This window comes from Halichoerus grypus, chromosome 5 (assembly GCF_964656455.1).
Source record: "Halichoerus grypus chromosome 5, mHalGry1.hap1.1, whole genome shotgun sequence".
Taxonomy (NCBI): Eukaryota; Metazoa; Chordata; class Mammalia; order Carnivora; family Phocidae; genus Halichoerus; species Halichoerus grypus.
The window spans coordinates 13,161,138-13,178,025 of record NC_135716.1 but is presented as its reverse complement, the minus strand read 5'-3'; the positions used below and the strand labels follow the sequence as shown (position 1 = coordinate 13,178,025).

General features: G+C 49.6%; 1 long non-coding RNA gene across 3 annotated transcripts in view; it reads right to left on the bottom strand.

Moving 5' to 3' along the window:
- Positions 1-170: 170 nt before the first annotated feature.
- LOC144381817 (uncharacterized) overlaps positions 171-16,888 on the bottom strand; it is a 31,800-nt gene continuing 15,082 nt past the window's right edge. Inside the window, exons 2-4 of one of the 3 annotated variants that reach the window (XR_013447689.1) lie at positions 13,530-13,639; positions 3,137-3,832; positions 171-291 (exon numbers count right to left, since the gene is read on the bottom strand). This is a non-coding gene — a long non-coding RNA (uncharacterized LOC144381817). Of the gene's footprint in view, positions 292-2,491; positions 3,833-13,529; positions 13,640-16,467; positions 16,697-16,888 lie in introns of those variants that run through there. The other 2 variants (XR_013447688.1, XR_013447687.1) reach the window with 2 other exon arrangements.

Below are 16,888 nucleotides of genomic sequence, written 5' to 3'. Positions count from 1 at the left end.
CCTGGGCCCCCTTTGCCCTCCCCTCACTATGGTCCGGACATACCTGGCTTCTTTGTGTCCATCTCCTGCTCATCCGCCCCATCTCCAGCTCCTGCCTTGGCTGGCCGCCCACCTACCTGTGTTGCTCTGTGTACTGCATAGAATTGGGTCTTCCAGAAAGACATGTGGGCGTCCTAACCCGCGGTACCTGTGAGCGTGACCTTATCTGGAAATATGGTTTTTGCAGACACAATCCCCAGCTTCGATGGCGTCATTCTGGATTAGGGTGACCTCCAATTCAGGGATGGTGTCCTTATAAGAGAGACAGCCACACAGTGGAGAAGGCCGTGTGAAGGCAGAAGCAGAGATTGGGGAGGATGCATCTGCACGCCGTGTGATGCATTAAGGTTGCTGGTCAACCACAGAGGCTAGAGGAGGCCGGCAAACACCTCGACCTTCAGGTGTCAGGGAGCACGGCTCTGCGGACACTTGGATTTCAAGACATCTGTCCCCCAGAACCGTGAGACAACAAATTTCTATGGTTTTAAGCCCCCGGTCTATGGAACTTCGGCCACCCCAGGAAGCTCATACACCACCCCCTTCATCCCTCAGTTCTGCTCCTAAAGTCCACCTCCCTGAGGGCTTTGCTGGCCTCCCAATCATAACCTGGTCCCCCAGTCACATACCTGTAGCACATTTTACTAATTCCTCTACCGGCTGCTTATTACCCCGTGTGATTCTGTTTTGAAAGCTTTCCCTGGTGCCCGTAAGCCATCTGCTGGGGGTCCGTGGCACCCCCCTATGTGTCCTCACTCTCTAACGGGGCACCTGCACACAGTAGGTGCTCAAAAAGTATTTGTTGGATGTCTGCATTGCAGTCCAGGGGAAGCTTCGGGACTTACAGAATCTGTGTCATAGAAGACCCAGTCAGAAGATTTCCCTAGGTGCTTCCCCTGGAAATCCTCAAAGTTCAATTATTCAAACTGAATTGTTCAACCCAAGCCAGTTGTAGGAACACAAGAGAGACTGAGGGCCGGTGAGGACTTTCCAAATGAGGGTCTATTCTTACTTTTTAGCCCAAATGTGTTTTCCTGCCAAGAATCAAAAAATGACTTCTCCCCAATGGTTAGCAACACCTTAAACAAAAAAAAGAAAAGAAAGAAGAAAAGAAAGAAAGAAAGAAAAGAAAGAAAGAAAGAAAGAGAAAGAAAGAAAGAAAAAGAAAGAAAGAAACCTCCAGAAATGTAAGCTCTTTCACATTTCGCCTTCTCCTCAGCCTCCGTCCCGGCCCCCCAGCCCCAGGACCTCCCAGTCTTGTCTCCTGGCTCATGATGAATGGTGGCCCTGTTTTGGACCTCTCCAAATTCTGCGGTATTTTCCCTTCTCAGGCTTTCGATGGAGATGTCCGGTAGGTGCTTTTAGGTGGTTCTAGAACTGACAGCCCCTCTGAGATTCATCTGTCCCATGGTACGTAGGTTTGGCCTCTAATGGACTCAGAATGGCCTTTATTGAGCACCTATTGTGTGTGCCAGCCACATGCAGGGCAGGTTTATAGCCTGTAGCTTCCTCCCCATTCAATGTGTTCCAGAATCTACGTTCACCATGAAGTGGTCTCACTTCAGAGCTATTTTACTGATGAGGAAACTGAAACTCAGAAAGGTTAAGTAATTTGCCTAAGATCACACAGCCAATAAGTGATGGAACCCTTTTCAAATCTAGGTCTGTCTGACTTCAAAGTTAGTGGGTTTTTTCCCCCTCTAACTTCACAGATGATAAAAGCACCCCGAATCAGAAATTGCCTTATTAACAGCAAGAAGCTTCATTTTATAAGGATTTGGTTGTGCCTGGGCCTGATTATCCAGGACCTGTGGGGAAGGGGTTTGGCATTGGATTTATGGACCCAGGACCCTTGGGGTGTGCTGAGGACACTCCATAGACCTGGCGAGCACTCTGGCTTGGAGAGGGGCTTGTCATCCTCTCCTAGGACTGTGCTTCCTGATTCTGGGCATGAGGCTAGCCACTCCCCTCCTCCAGCATCAGTTTCCCCAACCATAAAATTAAAACTCTGATTCAGTGATCTCCAAGCTGGTGTCTTGCCCTGATAATCTAGGACTTTAGTGTATCCTGGGGCCTGCCTCCATTCTTCTAACACCCCTCAAACTCAAGCCTTTCCATTCTATCTGGAGCCCATAGCCTACACCTCCCCATCTCTCCTCATCCCCTCAGTTCCCATCCTCTCCTTTCCTGGCGCCCTGGGGGCCTGCTCCCCTGCTGGGGGCCCTGGGGCAAGTTTCTTCACCTCTCTGAGCTTCCATGTTCCCTTCTCAAAAGGGACCTCAAATGAGGGTAAAACCCACCTCATTGGCTCACTGTGAGGATAACACCAAATGAAGACGTAACCATCCTTCCTGACTTGTTAGGGGCTTGAGGTGTGCAGGTGGGCCCAGAAACAGACTCTAGACTCTGGACCTAGGTGGATGGGTTCAAATCTTGGCTACGATGCTTCCCCACTTACCAGCTGTGTGGGTTTGGGCAAGTTGCTTTACCTCTCTGTGCCTCAGTGTTTTCTTTTGTAAAGTGGAAACATCCACCTTCCAGCTTGTTATGAGTGTTGAGTGAGTTCATACTTGTAAAGCACATAAAATAGTGTGGGGGCATGGAGCCGGTGTTATATAAAACTCAGCAATCATTATTAGATCATCTGATTCTCAGATCAGCCTGACACAGGGGTGCTGTGCCTATCCTCATTTCATAAACGGGGAAGAGTAGTAACTTGGCCAAGGCCCTACACCCCTGTTGGCCAGCGGGATCATAACCTTCAGCATCTGCCCTCTGCTCACGGTGGGGACAGGGCCCAGGCACGGGAAGGGACAGGGTGGTGGGGCTGAGCCGGGGGCTTCTGTGAGGGGCTGCACGCACCCCGCACCCATCCCCGAACGGACATTAAATAGCACACTAGCAGCTTACAACAGATCAAGACAGAGATGGCAGAATAAAGTAAAAAGCTTTGCCTCTTCCTCTTTGAACAAGAGGCCCTGTATTTTCATTTTGCACTGGGTAGGCCTTGCTAATTATGTAGCCTGCCCTGGGCACCTCGCATGTCATAGGTGGAAATGGTACCTGGCTTCCCCTTCAACAAAACCCCCAAAATGCTTACTCGGAGTTCAGTAATTCAGTGCAGTTTGCTCTGGCTCTTGATTCACCCGTAGAAACAAAGTCTTTTGATGAAAACCCGGATGGTGGCACTTTTGCTGCTTTTCGCAAAGATGGCTTCCCCAGAGCTTCCTAAGGCCTTCGTACGATCTGCATCCCAATGCGGGCCATTTCTCAACCAGCAGCGCTGTTTGGCCGCGGGTGATAGAGAGATGGTATTTTTTTTCCTTCTTCTGTTGCTATAATCTTCAGACGCAAAGAGTTCTCTTTAAAAGACACCGTGGGCAATTACTTTATGCAAATGCAGCATCTCTGAGGCTGGCGAGGCTGGGGCTGGCCATGGAGGAATGAGAGGTGGGCCACATGGGCTGGGCAGGGCGCCACCAGGGAGGCCCCGCCAGTAGGTCTTGGCATCCCTGCGACGCTGCCCCCGTGACTTCTGGGAGGGGACTCAGGCCACAGCGGGAGCAGTGGGAGGCTCAGCAGGCACCTCAGAGCCATGGGGTGGGAGAGCTGCTCCTCTGGACTGTGCCCCATGTAACAGAGGAGGCCCCTTAGGGCAGAATAAGCAGCAACCCCAAGGTGATCCCAGGAACCACAGCGGATCCGCGTCCAGTGAGAGGCCTCAGATAGAGTGAGATGGACAACATGCCCTGCTGAGAGCAATGTCTCCTTGCTTCGGTGCAAGCCAAGGTACATCCTGCAGATGGAACATTCCAGAAAGAGTGAGGGATGCAGGAGGAGGCCTCTAGGGAAGCTCAGTAAGGGGGGGAAAGGTGGCCTAGGATTAGATAGGAGTTTGGGGACAGTGGGGCCTCCACCAATTCCCTTACCCGGGAAACTGTCCTGTCTTCCAGAGCCCGCTGCCCAAGCAGCTGGGCCAGTCACGTTTCCACCACTGCCTTGGGCATCTTTGAAACCCCTGGATGTGGCAGCTTATGCTGTGGACCCACTGAGACATCCATGCCTCCTTATTGTTAGTACGTTTGTTCTCACCGCACCCCTGAAGTTACCCCCTCCACCCACTGGCCCCGCTGCTCCTAAGCACAGCATCTTTAGCTGACCCGACACACCTCTCCTCCTCCTCTGCTGACAGGAGAACACACAGGAAGGGTGGGGGCAGGGCACAGAAGACTTAGCCTAGGGTTCCTTTGGTGGGGGTTTGCCACGTCTCTGAGAGGGGACAAGACTAGTTAGGGTCAGAGTCCACATTAGCACTTCGAAGCTCCAACATGTAGTCGAGTATATGCTTTTTACTTGTGTTTCCCATTTTCTTACAGTAGTGGACATTTACTGACTCCCGTCTATAAGCTTGGCCCCTTTGCACTCTGTATACACAATGCCTTTCAATCTTTCCTTTTCCTCCGTCCTTCCTCTCTCTTTTCTTTCTTTCTCTCTCTCTTTCTTCCTTTCTTTCTTTCTTTCTTCTTCCTTCCTTCCTTCCTTTCCTTCCTTCCTCTCCCTCCCTCCCCCCTTCTTTCCTTCCTTCCTTCCTTCCTTCCTTCTTCTTTCCTTCCTTCCCTTCTTTCTTTCTGTCTGTCTTTCAGTAAGCTCTAGGCCCAACATGGGGTTTAAACTCAGGACCCTTTCTGTTTGTCTGTCTGTCTTTCAGTAAGCTCTAGGCCCAACATGGGGTTTAAATATACTCTACCTACTGAACCAGCCAGGCACCTCTTTGATCTTTTCCACTGAGATATAATTTACATACAACAAAATGCAAAGACCTTAAGTACCAAGTTTGGAGAGTTTTGACAAATGTATGCACTCATGTACCCAGCCATCACCCTCAAGTACCCCCACACATCACCCCCAAATACAAATATAGGACATTTCCCTCCCTCCAGAAATATCCTGGAGCTTCTTCCCATTCACTCTCCTACATGAAGATGACCACTGCTCTGATTTCTGTCACCATGGATGCTACAGGTTTGTTTCTCCATTCTAGAACTTATGAATGGAGTTGTCTTTCATGTCTGGCTTCCTTTACTCATGGAGGATTTATGATATTCATCAAGGTATGCCGGTAGCTTTCTAGTCCTTTCTATTGCTGCCCACTCTTCCATTGTCTGGACACACACATTCTGTTTATCCCTTCATCTATTGATGGACATTTGAGTTGTTTTCAATTTTTGGTGATTATGAGTAAGCCTGCTGGGAGATTTCATGTACACGCCTTTTTGTAGACTTATGTCTTGGGGAAATACCTAGGAGTGGAATTGTTGGGTCACACGTTAGGTGTATTTTTAGTTTTATAAGCAGCTGCCAAACTGTTTTTCCAAGGGGTTGTATCATTACTGTACTCCCGCCATGAGTGTATGAGAGTTCCAGTTGCTCCATATTCTCAGCAGCACTCGGTATTGATGGGCCTTTTCATTTGGCCACTCTGGTCGGTGGGTGGAAATGGTATCTCGTGGTTGTCATTTGCATTTCCCTGATGACTAATGACATCGAGCTCCTTGTTATGCTCTTATTACAGATACCTTCTTTTGTGAAGTGTCTAAGACTTCTTGCACTTGGGGAGGGAGTTTGCTTGTCTTATTCCCGAGCTGTAGTTCTTAGTATGTTCTTAGAATGTTCTGGATACCGGTCCTTTGTCAGATACATGTGCTGCAGTCTGTGTCTGCATGATCCTCTTCAGCCTCCCAGCAGCCCTGTAAAGTGAATGTTACTATCTCCGCTTTGTTGTAGAGAGGCAGAAACCGAAGCACAGAGAGGTTAAGTGAGATGCCAAAGGTCACACAGCTACTCAGTAGCAGAGTGGGGAGGCAGACCCCACTTGCGTGGGACTCAGAGCGCTGACATCCAGAAAATTCCAGAAAACGTCTCTCACATACAAATCCTTGTGTCTCCCTGGCAGCCTGGAAACGTGCAGTCCTCAAGCCAGTGCCCCGTGGGGTTATTTCAGTTCACACTTGCTCCCTCTGCTTCACACAATACCAGACCATCCTGGGAAGTAGCCGGCTCCCAGAACCCAGTTGGGGCACTGTCTCCTCTGGAGGATGCCATGGGGTTTTGAGCCGCTCTGATGAAAGACAAACTATGGGTAATTTTACGGGCCTCCGAGGATGCTGGCAGGGTTAGCTCGTGCCAGGAATAACAATGAGGGGCCCGGGCAGGCTTGCTGCCAGCCCTGCTCTGGGAGGTGTCCCTAGAGGAGGTGAGCCGGGCAGTGGGGAGGGAAGAGGGCCAGTGGGTGGGAGGGCAGGGCTGCCATATGTGTCCACGGCTGACTCAAAGAAGGGCTTCTGGGTGCCCCAGGGACTCCAAGAAGGGGAAGAGGCCCCCATGGCAGTCAGAGAAAATGGCTGGGAGGCTTTGTAAGAGTGGGAACCACAGCAACTACAATCATCAACATGCTAGTCGGAGTCACGAGCCCTTATTGAGCACTCCCTGTGTGTCCGCTGCTGTGTCTGCCCTTTGCATCCCTATTAGGTGCCAGGTGTAGGTGCTTTGCACTTACTAGTTTAATGCTCATAATAACCCCATGAGATAGGTATTATTAAAACGCCACAGGAGGGAACTGAGGTTCAGAGAGGTTAAATAATTTGCCTAACGTCGCATAGTTTGTAAGTGGTTGAGGTGTAGCTAATTCTAAAGCCCAAGCACTTAAATGCTATGCTCTGATGCTTTTCTGTTCAACAAAACTCTGTCAAATTTCTACTTTTTTGTCAAGCACGACATTAGGTGTCTTGGTCAGGGGGTGTATAATGTTGAACAAGACCTATCCCTGTCTTTGGGCCACGTGGTGGGTTGAATGGTGGCTTCCAAAAAGATATGTCCACATCCCAGAATCTATGAATGTGAGCTCATTTGGAAAAGGGGTTCTTGCAGATGGAATTAAATGATAGATCTTGAGATAATCCTGGATCACCCAGGGGCCCTAAATCCAATGACAAGCGTACTTACAAGAGACAAAAGAGAAGACAGAAAAGAGGAGGAGGCCCTGTGAAGACAGAAGCGGATACTGGAGTGAAGCAGCCATAAGCCGAGGAATGTGTGGAGTCACCAGAGGCTCCAAGGAGCAAAGACTTCTGCCCTTGAGACTTGAAAGGAGCATGGCCTTAGCATCTTCTGTTCATTACATGGGAGTCACTAGGTCCAGCCCACACACACTGAAGAGTGTTACACAAGACTTGAACACAGGGAGGCAGGATCACTGAGGACCATCTTGGACGGGGTCCCCCTTCCCCCGCCCCAGTGCCTGAAGGCAGGAATCCTACCTTCTATTTCTCTAGCTCTCCCAGGTATCAGGTTCCAGGCAGGAAGAAGAGAGAGAACAATGCGCGTTGACTGTGTGGGCCACTGAGCTGGATTCTTTATACACATGCCATCACATAGTACCATTTCCCCCTCACGTGAACCCAGCAAGGGGAGGTGTTTTTCCTCCCATTTGATAGGAGGGGTAACTGAGGCTCAAAAGAGGAAGGCCATGCAGTAGCATATTAGAGTGAGCTAATGGTCTACAAATTTTAGCCACATCATGATCACCTGAAGACAATTTCTAGGCCCATGAGCAGAGTTCCTGATTCAGCGGTCTTGGGCAGGGCTGGAGAATCTGCATCTCAGACAGATTCTCAGGTGAAGCTGACTTCATGCTTAGAACCACTGGAGAATCAATGTTGCAGCCATGGCGGACCCCTGAAGTGTTAGTGGATTAATGAATGAAACGTATTTCTTGCTCAAGTCACAGTCCTACCGGGCTGAGCTGGCTCTCCCCTCCATGCACAATTTGGACCACGTGGTCCCCTCAAGTCACCTTGGAAGGGAGCAAAGGGTAGAGGGTCACGTGGGATGTTTTAAAGGGCTAGGCTTGGAGGTGGCTTTCCTGCCCTCTGCTCACACTCCATTAGCCAAAACTCAGTCACATGGCCCAAGACAACTGCAGGGGCGGCTGGGAAATGTAGTCTTCCCTAGGAGGAAGCACTGGTGTGCCTAGCAGGCAGCTGATCAGGGGGCCAGGCCAGGACCTGATCTCAGGTGCTTTCCCCCTTCATCTCTTGCCTTCTCCCTGGTTCAGGTGCTTTCAGTGGGCTTTCTCATATGAGCTGGTGTCATGGGACTTTTTTTTTTTTTCCCATAAAAATTGAGAAAAGAAAAGAGGAAGGAGACATGTCTTGGGTCCATCAGCCCATTCTGTGGCCATCAGCTTCAGCCTTGTAGAGGTCCAGGTGCTCAGTGGAATAGCTGTCAAGCACTTTGAAAGCTCTGTGTGTTTTCAGGGGTTTCTTGCATGAGTTTCACTTCTACCACCTGAAGCAATCAACACAGGGGTACCGTCTCCAGCATCCAGGGACCCCTCTGGCTACTGCTTCTTCAATGCCTAAACCCTGGACTCAGGGCCACAGACAAGCTCCGTCCAAGTAGAAAACACGCCACTCCTGCCACTCCATCCCCAATGCTCTGGAATGCTCCAAACTCAGCTCCTCAAACATCTGTGAGTTCCAGCTTTCATGCCTTTGTATATACTGTGACATCTGCCTGAGCTCCCTGTCTTCCCCCCAGACTCAGCTCAAATGAAGCTCCATGAAGCCTTCATCCATCAGTCAAATGAGTGTTCGACTTGCCCTCACTCTGGAGCAGAGATGTAGACATGCATCCTCATCTGTGCCTGTCCTGCAGCACCAGTCATGGCCTGTGTAGACTCTGAAGGCCTCTGCCATGTCCGTCTTGTGGGACGTGAGATGTTTGAGAGGAAAGACCGTACGGCATCCTTTACTGGCCTCTTCATTACCTGCAAGACTGAGTCCAGAAACCTTCCTGTGACACGCAAAGCCCTCCCCAAGATCCAGAGATGAAGAGTGAAGACTCTGGCATTGGTTTGAGTCCCAGTTCCACCACCTGTGGGATGTGTGGCTGTGGGAAATTTGTTAGCTTCACTATACCTCAGTTTTCCCATCTGTGCAGTGGGGCTAATAGTGGGCCTATTCAATGAAATAATGCACCTGAGGCCCTTTCAACAGTGCCAAGTGCATGGAAAACATGCAAGAAATGCCGCCAGGCATCTTTCTGTTATCATCATTACTCTTGTTACTACTTTGCAACCTTTGCACACACCTGCCACACTTACTTGCTGACAGTTTTGATGGTCTTGCATGCCCCCTTGCTTTTGCACTGGATGTTCCTTCTGCTTGGAGGTCCCTATGTTTCACCTGTTCATTCGTACCTACTCATTCATTCATTCAGCAAACTTTTTGTTGAGCTCACAGCTACTCGTGCTGTAGACAGTCCTTCCTTGTCATTCCCATTGAATTTACCACTCCTGTTTTGAAGTTGTTTATTTTTCTGCATCTCTGTGAATAACTCAAGAGCAGAAGAAATGTCCCTTTCCCCACTGGATTTACTGCTCTGAACCCAGTTCCTAATATCATGGCTGCCACATAGTAAGAGCTTAGTAAATATTATTGAATATGAATACTTGAATGCTGTTCCTCTCTGAATCTGTCCCCAATGTCTAGGATATTGTAGGTGCTCACCAAGGACTCTATTTCTCTTGCATGAAACTAAATCACTCTGCATTCATATCACCTAGATACTGGGGTTGGGGGAGAGCCACTTTTAATCAGCGTATCTGGATTTTTGCCACCTTCTGAACCAGAAAACTTTCCCTGGTCCTGCTTGACCAAACTAAAGGTGACCAGCAAGTCTGTCTTCTGAAAAATACAAGAGGATGCCATTTGCACCTGTGTCCCTTGAAACAGTCCTAGAGTCATCAAAGACTTCTCAGCTGCCATGTTTGCTGATCTGCTTCAGAGTGTATGTCTCAACGTCTCCTGGAACTCCAGTGCCTAGATCAGTGCCTGGAAATTAAGGAGGGAGGGAGAGAGAAGGAGAGGAAGGAAAGAAGGGAGGAGGAAGGGAGAAAGGAAGAGGCCCTTCCCCACTGGCCAACAACTTAGAGAAGAATGGGAGTCAAAATGATTGCCCCACTAAGCCAATGCTGTGGATGGCAAACTTTGGCCAAAATCGTCCCCTATTCTTTCATGAATTTGATTTCCTTGGCAGCTGACATCTCCTCTTGCTTTGCAAGGTGGCTCTAGAACTCAAACTGTCTCCTTTCTATCTCATCTTCTGCTTCCTTGGCCCCTTGGGGGTGGCAGGGTGGGAAGTCTGCTCTCTCCAGGGCAGGCCAAGATAGCGCTTTGTGTGCTGGTGGTGGCCCTGCAGCAGAAGGCGGTACAGACGTTGGGGTTTGGAAGGGCTGAACCTGGCATCCATCCCATGGGACCTCCTTAGAGGGACACACAGACTGTTGCTTGGTTATGTCATGCAGGAACTGCAAATCATTTTCTAGACATTTTTATTCTTTTCTAATACTACTTACAGAAGGTTGTTTTGACGCTGTCCTAACTTCTACTTCTCATCAATTGCCATACCTAAAACCACGCATATAGTCTGGGTATACACTTTTCTTTCCCCTTGTGAAGCAAAAATAATAGTGAGATTTCAATATGTGGCAGAGACTTTGCATGATATTTTCACACCTGTTGAGTCTTTATTCCTCACAATAATCCTGCAAGGTAGAATATTAGTAGCTCCACATTACGGATGAGGGAATTGTGGCTCAGAGATTTTAATTTCACATAGCTAGAAGTGTCTTTTCATTACCTATATAATCTGTCTGCCCCTTTAATGGCCCCGCCTATATCACTTGCAGGTCCTTTTTCAGGGTACTTTGGCAATCGGCTTCTTCTGTGTCACACATTGCATGCCTAGATTGCTGTGCTTGTATTTCTTGGTCTCCTGTAACATGGACTCGAACGCTAATTTGTTTGTAGTTATTAGTTCCCAAAAGGGAAAAAAAAATGTCCACTTATGTTCCTGTTCTTTTATCTTCCCAGACCCTGAGGGGCTGATTTCTCTGTGGCTCCTTTGGAGCAGATGTGACCGAGAAATCAATACAGCCATTAGATTCTTCCGTGGCGACCATAATGTCATTGCATCTCCCGCCCCATCCTGTTGACAGAGATGTCAGAGCCAGGAGGAGGGGAGACGCTTAAAAGAAAGAACGGAGCCTCTGAAGTGAAGGGGAGAATTAAAACCCCATAGAGCCTCACTTAACAGGCAAAAACTTGCGGGTGGCTGCCTCTGGTATCATCGGGTCTTCCTTCTGAGAACACAGTGGCTTGGCAGCAGGCGTAGAGGGGGGATCTGTAAAGCTCGGGCATTGGGGGGCCCCTCAGGAGGATGAAATCAACAACAGTGGAGTTGCAGCCTGAGCTGGAGCCTCTCTCCTTTAGTTCCAGATTCTCAGCCCCTCCGGAGGTAGGTAGGGGGTGGCGAGACCCCATGGGATTATCATTCCTCTCGTGGATCTGGCCTTTGAAAATGATTATTCTCATTATGAGGAATAGTTCCTGACACAAGGTAAGAAGCATCCTTTACAAGCCCAGCACTTGGTTCTTGGAAAGCACTCAAGTTCGAATGGTGGATGTTGGTCCAGTCCACAGAGCACAGGCACTATTTTTGGCAGCTGGGTACGGAATGCCTGCTAGGGATCAGGCACTGCTCTGGGTGCAGGTGAGGGGTGCGGAGGGGCGCTCTGCAGGAAACAAAATATACAAGACCCCTAGCTCCTCAGGGAGCTCACATTCTGGGGGAGACTAAGATTTGAGCTAAGCAATTAGCTTGCATTTTCTCTCCTGCAGAGGGGGCCAGCTGCCCTCCCCTCCCCCCGCAGAATTTCTTCTCCCCTTCCTTTGTAGAGCAGTGGCTCTTACCCAGGGGCACTTTTGCCAACCCCCTCCCTCCCCGCAGAAGATATTGGGCAATGCCTGGTGACGTCTTTGGCTGTCATGACCTGTGTGTATATGCGTGTGTGACTAGCGTCTGGTATGTCGAAGCCAGGGATGCTACCCCGCATCCCACCATGCCCAGGGCAGCCCCCACAGCCAAGACTTCTCCAGCCTGCAGGGCCAACCGAAGCGCTGAGGCTGAGCAGCTCTGGGGAGAGAGAAGACCGCATCTCCCAGCATCCCGTGGGGCTAGGTGTGGCCATGTTCCTGGTTCTCCCCACCAAGTGTGAACAGCAAGGCCGTGTCCACGCCCAGGTGTGTGTGTATGGGTGTGTGTGGGGGGGCTTTTAATAAGTAGATAGGCCTCTTTCCCCTTCCTCAGGCTGGATGAAGAAAAGAGAGGTGATTTTTTTCTGGTGATGTGTTTATTCCTCAAACACTTGTTTCTACAGTACCGACTTGGAGAATAAATAGAGGTGCACGGCTGTAATTTCCATCACAATCTGCTGCTGAGGAGACATTCAGTGTGAGGATAAGGGGCTGGGAGTTGGGGCGGGGGGGCACGTTCAGGTCACAGGAGAACCGGAGGCCTCCGTGATGAACTATGTTGGGATCCCATCGGTCAAGATCTGACTCCCAGGCCGGATGGTGACAGTGGATCCGCTTGAGGCCCTAAATCACCATGTGGGGAGAACCGTCTGGCAACCAGAGACACTCACCTTGGACTTTCATGGGAATAAGTGCATCTCTTGGTTTTAGCAACTTAACCTACCCTAACTACTACAGTCACTAAGTCTTGTCAATAATTCTTGAACGAACTGAGCACACACTATGAGCCAGACACTAAGCTCTTTAAATATAAGAGCTCATTTTATCTTCATACCAACCCTATGAAATAGGTACTATTATTATTCTTGTTTTACAGATAACGAAACAAGTGTTCAAGGAGGTTAGCAGAGTGGGTAAGTACCACGTAGAAGTTTTAGGCCAGATTTTAGCCTCCACCACTTCGAGCAAGTTCCTTTCTCTGTCATTAAAATCTCATCATTTGTGACATTTGGGAGTCATGGTAACTGTTCCCTCTTTGGTCCCTCTGCCTCCAATTTAGATACTGCAGATAGAATGACTTTTTAAAAACCAAATCTCTGGGGGCACCTGGGTGGCTCAGTCATTAAGCGTCTGCCTTCAGCTCAGGTCATGATCCCGGGTCCTGGGATCGAGCCCCACGTCGGGCTCCCTGCTCCGTGGGAAGCCTGCTTCTCCCTCTCCCACTCCCCCTGCTTGTGTTCCCTCTCTCGTTGTGTCTCTCTCTGTCAAATAAATAAAATCTTAAAAAAACAAAAACAAAAAACAAAAAAAACAAATCTGGGGGTGCCTGGGTGGCTCAGCCGGTTAAGCTTCTGACTTGATTTCGGCTCAGGTCATGATCTCAGGGTCCTGGTATCGAGCCTCTGATGGACTTGGTGCTCAGAGGGGGAGTCTGCTTGAGATTCTCTCTCTCTCTCTTCCTCCGCCCCTCCCCCTGCTCACACTCACACACACACACTCTATCTCTCCCAAATTAATAAATAAATCTTAAAAAGAAAAACCCAAATCTGAACCTGCTTCTTTCCTGCCCACCTTCCTTCGATGACTCCCCATTGTTTCAGGATAAAGTGCATATACCTGGTGGGGGCAGGTGGATCCCTCGGTGGCCTATCCCAGCTTGCTTTGTTACCTTCATAGTCTCTTGCTCCTTCTTCCTCTAGCCATATGCACCCCGGCCTGCAGTCGCACTGCAAGAGGAAAGGAATATTCTTTTTCCCAAATTATTCTTCCTCTGCAGAGGGAATCACAGTTAAAGTAACAAGCTTCCCCTGTGTATTTCCAAGAGTTCAAGCAAGGATTGTTTGACCATCTCCTGGGAACACCATTGAAAGGATTCTTACATTGGGTGGGAGGTTCGTTCCAACCAGACATTGCTGCAGTTTTTCAAAACACAGCTAATTGCCTAACGTAAGGTGAACCCAGTTTTTCATCTTTGTTCAGCTCTCAAATTCTATCTGTTCTATTAAAAACCATATTGGCTTTGGAGAGTAATTTGGTAGTATTACACTACAGTGACTTTACTCCTAATTATACTCCCTGGAGAACTCTCATGTGCAAAGGAGTCGTGTCGTATTTGTAATAGCAAAAAACTGCTAAGCCAAATGTCCATCCACAGGAGAATGGACAAAACAAACTCATACAAAGAGCACAAATGAAGTATAAATAAATGAGTTAGAGCTGCATGTACTAAATAGAAATGAATCTCAGGAACGATGTTAAGCATAAAAGCCGTCTCAAAAAGGAGAGTTATATATTAGGATGTCACAAGTAACGTTATGTATTGTGCCAGTCTGGGTCCCAGGAGGAAACAAAAGGCAGGCTTGGAATATACTGGAAAGAAGGAAAAGAAGGGACTCTTTCCAGGGCTGGCCGGTGTGGTTGATTGTTTCCTGGCTGCAAATTCCCACATTGCTCCTTCCATCCAGAGGTGGAATCTATTTTTCCATCCCCGTTAATCTGGGCTGGTTTTGTGACTTGTCTTGATGAGATACTATGGCAAAAGTCACTTGGAGTAGGTTCCAGAGGCCTTACAATTTCTCCCTTCACACTTTGGACATGCTGCTGACATTACGTCCAGGGGCCTGCGCCAGCCTACCAGAGGCCTCCTGGAGAGAAAGACCCAACCGCCAGCCAGCACCCACCACCAGCTTCATGCGTGAGGCCCCCCAGGACTAGCCAGCCCCTAGCTGACCACGAGTGGGCTACAAATGTGTGAGGAGGCTGGCCAGAACCACTCTGAGCACAACTTCCCAGCTGAGCCCAGCTCAGATTACCAACCCACAGAGTTATGAACAAAAAACCGGCTAATATTTTCAGCCATTAAGTTTTGGGGTGTCTTGCTGGGAGTATACAATCAACGTAGAAGAGTTAAGGAACCCGGAAGAGGCACTCAGGTTTCCAGAAATGAGCAAGGTGGGCGTTCCTCAAGCAGGGCACTAACGTTATGGGAACCAAGCAGGAGCTGCAGCCTCACAGGGGGGCTCCCGACAGAGCTCCAGAACACAGAACTGTGGCAGGGACGGAGTGCGGGAAGAAATGACCTGATCTCTCCCTCCTCCTTCCACCAGTCTCTCACCAGGCCCTCCTCCTGGCTGAGCCCAACAAGAAACCAGAAGGCAAGGGGGTTGGGAGATGCCATCTATTGGCGCCAGGCTCCTTAGGCACAGAAAATGGATCTGGGTGGGGCCAGGGACAAATGGAGAATAGCTGGGACATACGTCGTTCCTGCCCAGCAGGCTGTGAGAACATAGAAGGGAATGAGAAACTGCAGATCAGGATAGATGTTTCCTCTGGGGAAGGAGGGATTTCTACCTTGAGTGGGGTAGAGGGTGTTGTCATATGCATGTGTTTGTAGATACCCCACGTGAGAAGGAAGAAGAAGAGTTTCATGCAGGCTTACTAGGCACCTGACCCTTCACCACGTTCTTTCACAGAAGTCATGTTTAAGTTAAGCCTACAACCACCCCATGAGAGCACGGGGTAAATCACTGCTCCTTCCCAGAGAGGGGAGTCAGAGGATGAGGTGCTTTCCCAGACCCCATTGCTTGGCTCAGGGCTGCTGAGTTTCACACAGACAGAGGAAGGAGTCTGTCTGCCCACCTCTAGCAACTTTGTCTGGGTGAAAGACCCTTCCTGCTGTCATGGCAGGTAAATAAGCTTTGCCCCTATCTCCCCTTTTGTTAGTGTTTCCCTCTCTCGCTCTCTCCCTCCGGCCCTCCCCCCCTTCCTCCCTCCTTTTCTTTGCAACTGAAGATGGAGGAAGAGATAAAATGATCCCTGGATATTATTTGTCTAAAAGGAATGTTTACAATAAAATAGGGTGTGTGGGCCTGCCTTTTTAAAAACAGCCCCCATAGCACCTGGGGTGATGGATAGGAATGTTTTTCAAATTCAGCTGTCAAAGCCAGGGCAATCATGCCTGCCTCCTGGGTGGAAAGTGATTTACAATTTTCCTCTTTAGTGCCATCTTAAGACCAACAGGCACTTTGGTTTCCATGGAGAACCCACTCTTCCCTCCAAGGTAAATGCCCACTTGCCTGTCCTCCTCCCTCCCTCCCTCCTTCCTTCCTCTTTCTCCTTCTCTGTTTCTCCCTTTCCTTTCTCCTTCTCCTCCATTTACTGCTCAGTTTCTTCTGCCTTTCCCTCCTTCCACCCCAGCTGTCGGCCAGCAGCCGGGCAAAAGGCTAGCCTGAGTCTCACTCCCGGGAAGAGGAAAGCTTGTCCCTTCCTCATGCCCCTATGGAGAGGTCCTTAGACTCCTCTGGGGGCTGAGAAGTTGCACCCTAGATCTTTGGACTGTTGTCTTCCTAAGGGCTTATTTTGCAAAGAGCTCCGAGCGCTCTGGCAAGCCTGGTCCCTGGGCCCTGGCGGCTGTGGCATGAGCTTGGTTCTTGTTCTCCGGCCACAGATGTGTGTGGCCTTAGGTGGCTCACTTCACCTCTCAGTTACTTCATTTGGAAAGTGAGAATAACCCTCCCAAGCACTATCATGAGAAAATGCTGGGGAGGGTGGGTACCTGGATTCCTTCCCGTGGGCCCTCCAGGTCCTCAGCTGGTGCCTCTGCCTTTGGTCCTGAAGTTTGTTAACGGCCGGCAGGGAGGATGGGAGGCTCCGTGGGGCGGACCCCTAGGAGGCCAGCCCAGAGCTGAGGCCCTGCCTGGCGTGGGCGGGCCGAGCCCCAGGGGCTGCCTTTATGCCTTCTGTCTGTGCCGTTCCAGTGTGCCAAAGCCAATGGAGAGCAGTGTCTGGGTGTGGGAAGATGAAGCATAAAAGAGGAAGATGAAGCTAATGTCAGAGTGTGTAGTAGCTGTGAGTAGCTCTAAACATGTGCCCAGTGTGTTTGTGTCGTGTGAGGGCAGGTCTGCGTACACTCACGAGCATGCCTGTGTGTGCACGCCGTTGTGTGTAGAGTCCGAAGACGAGTCTGTGTATACGCG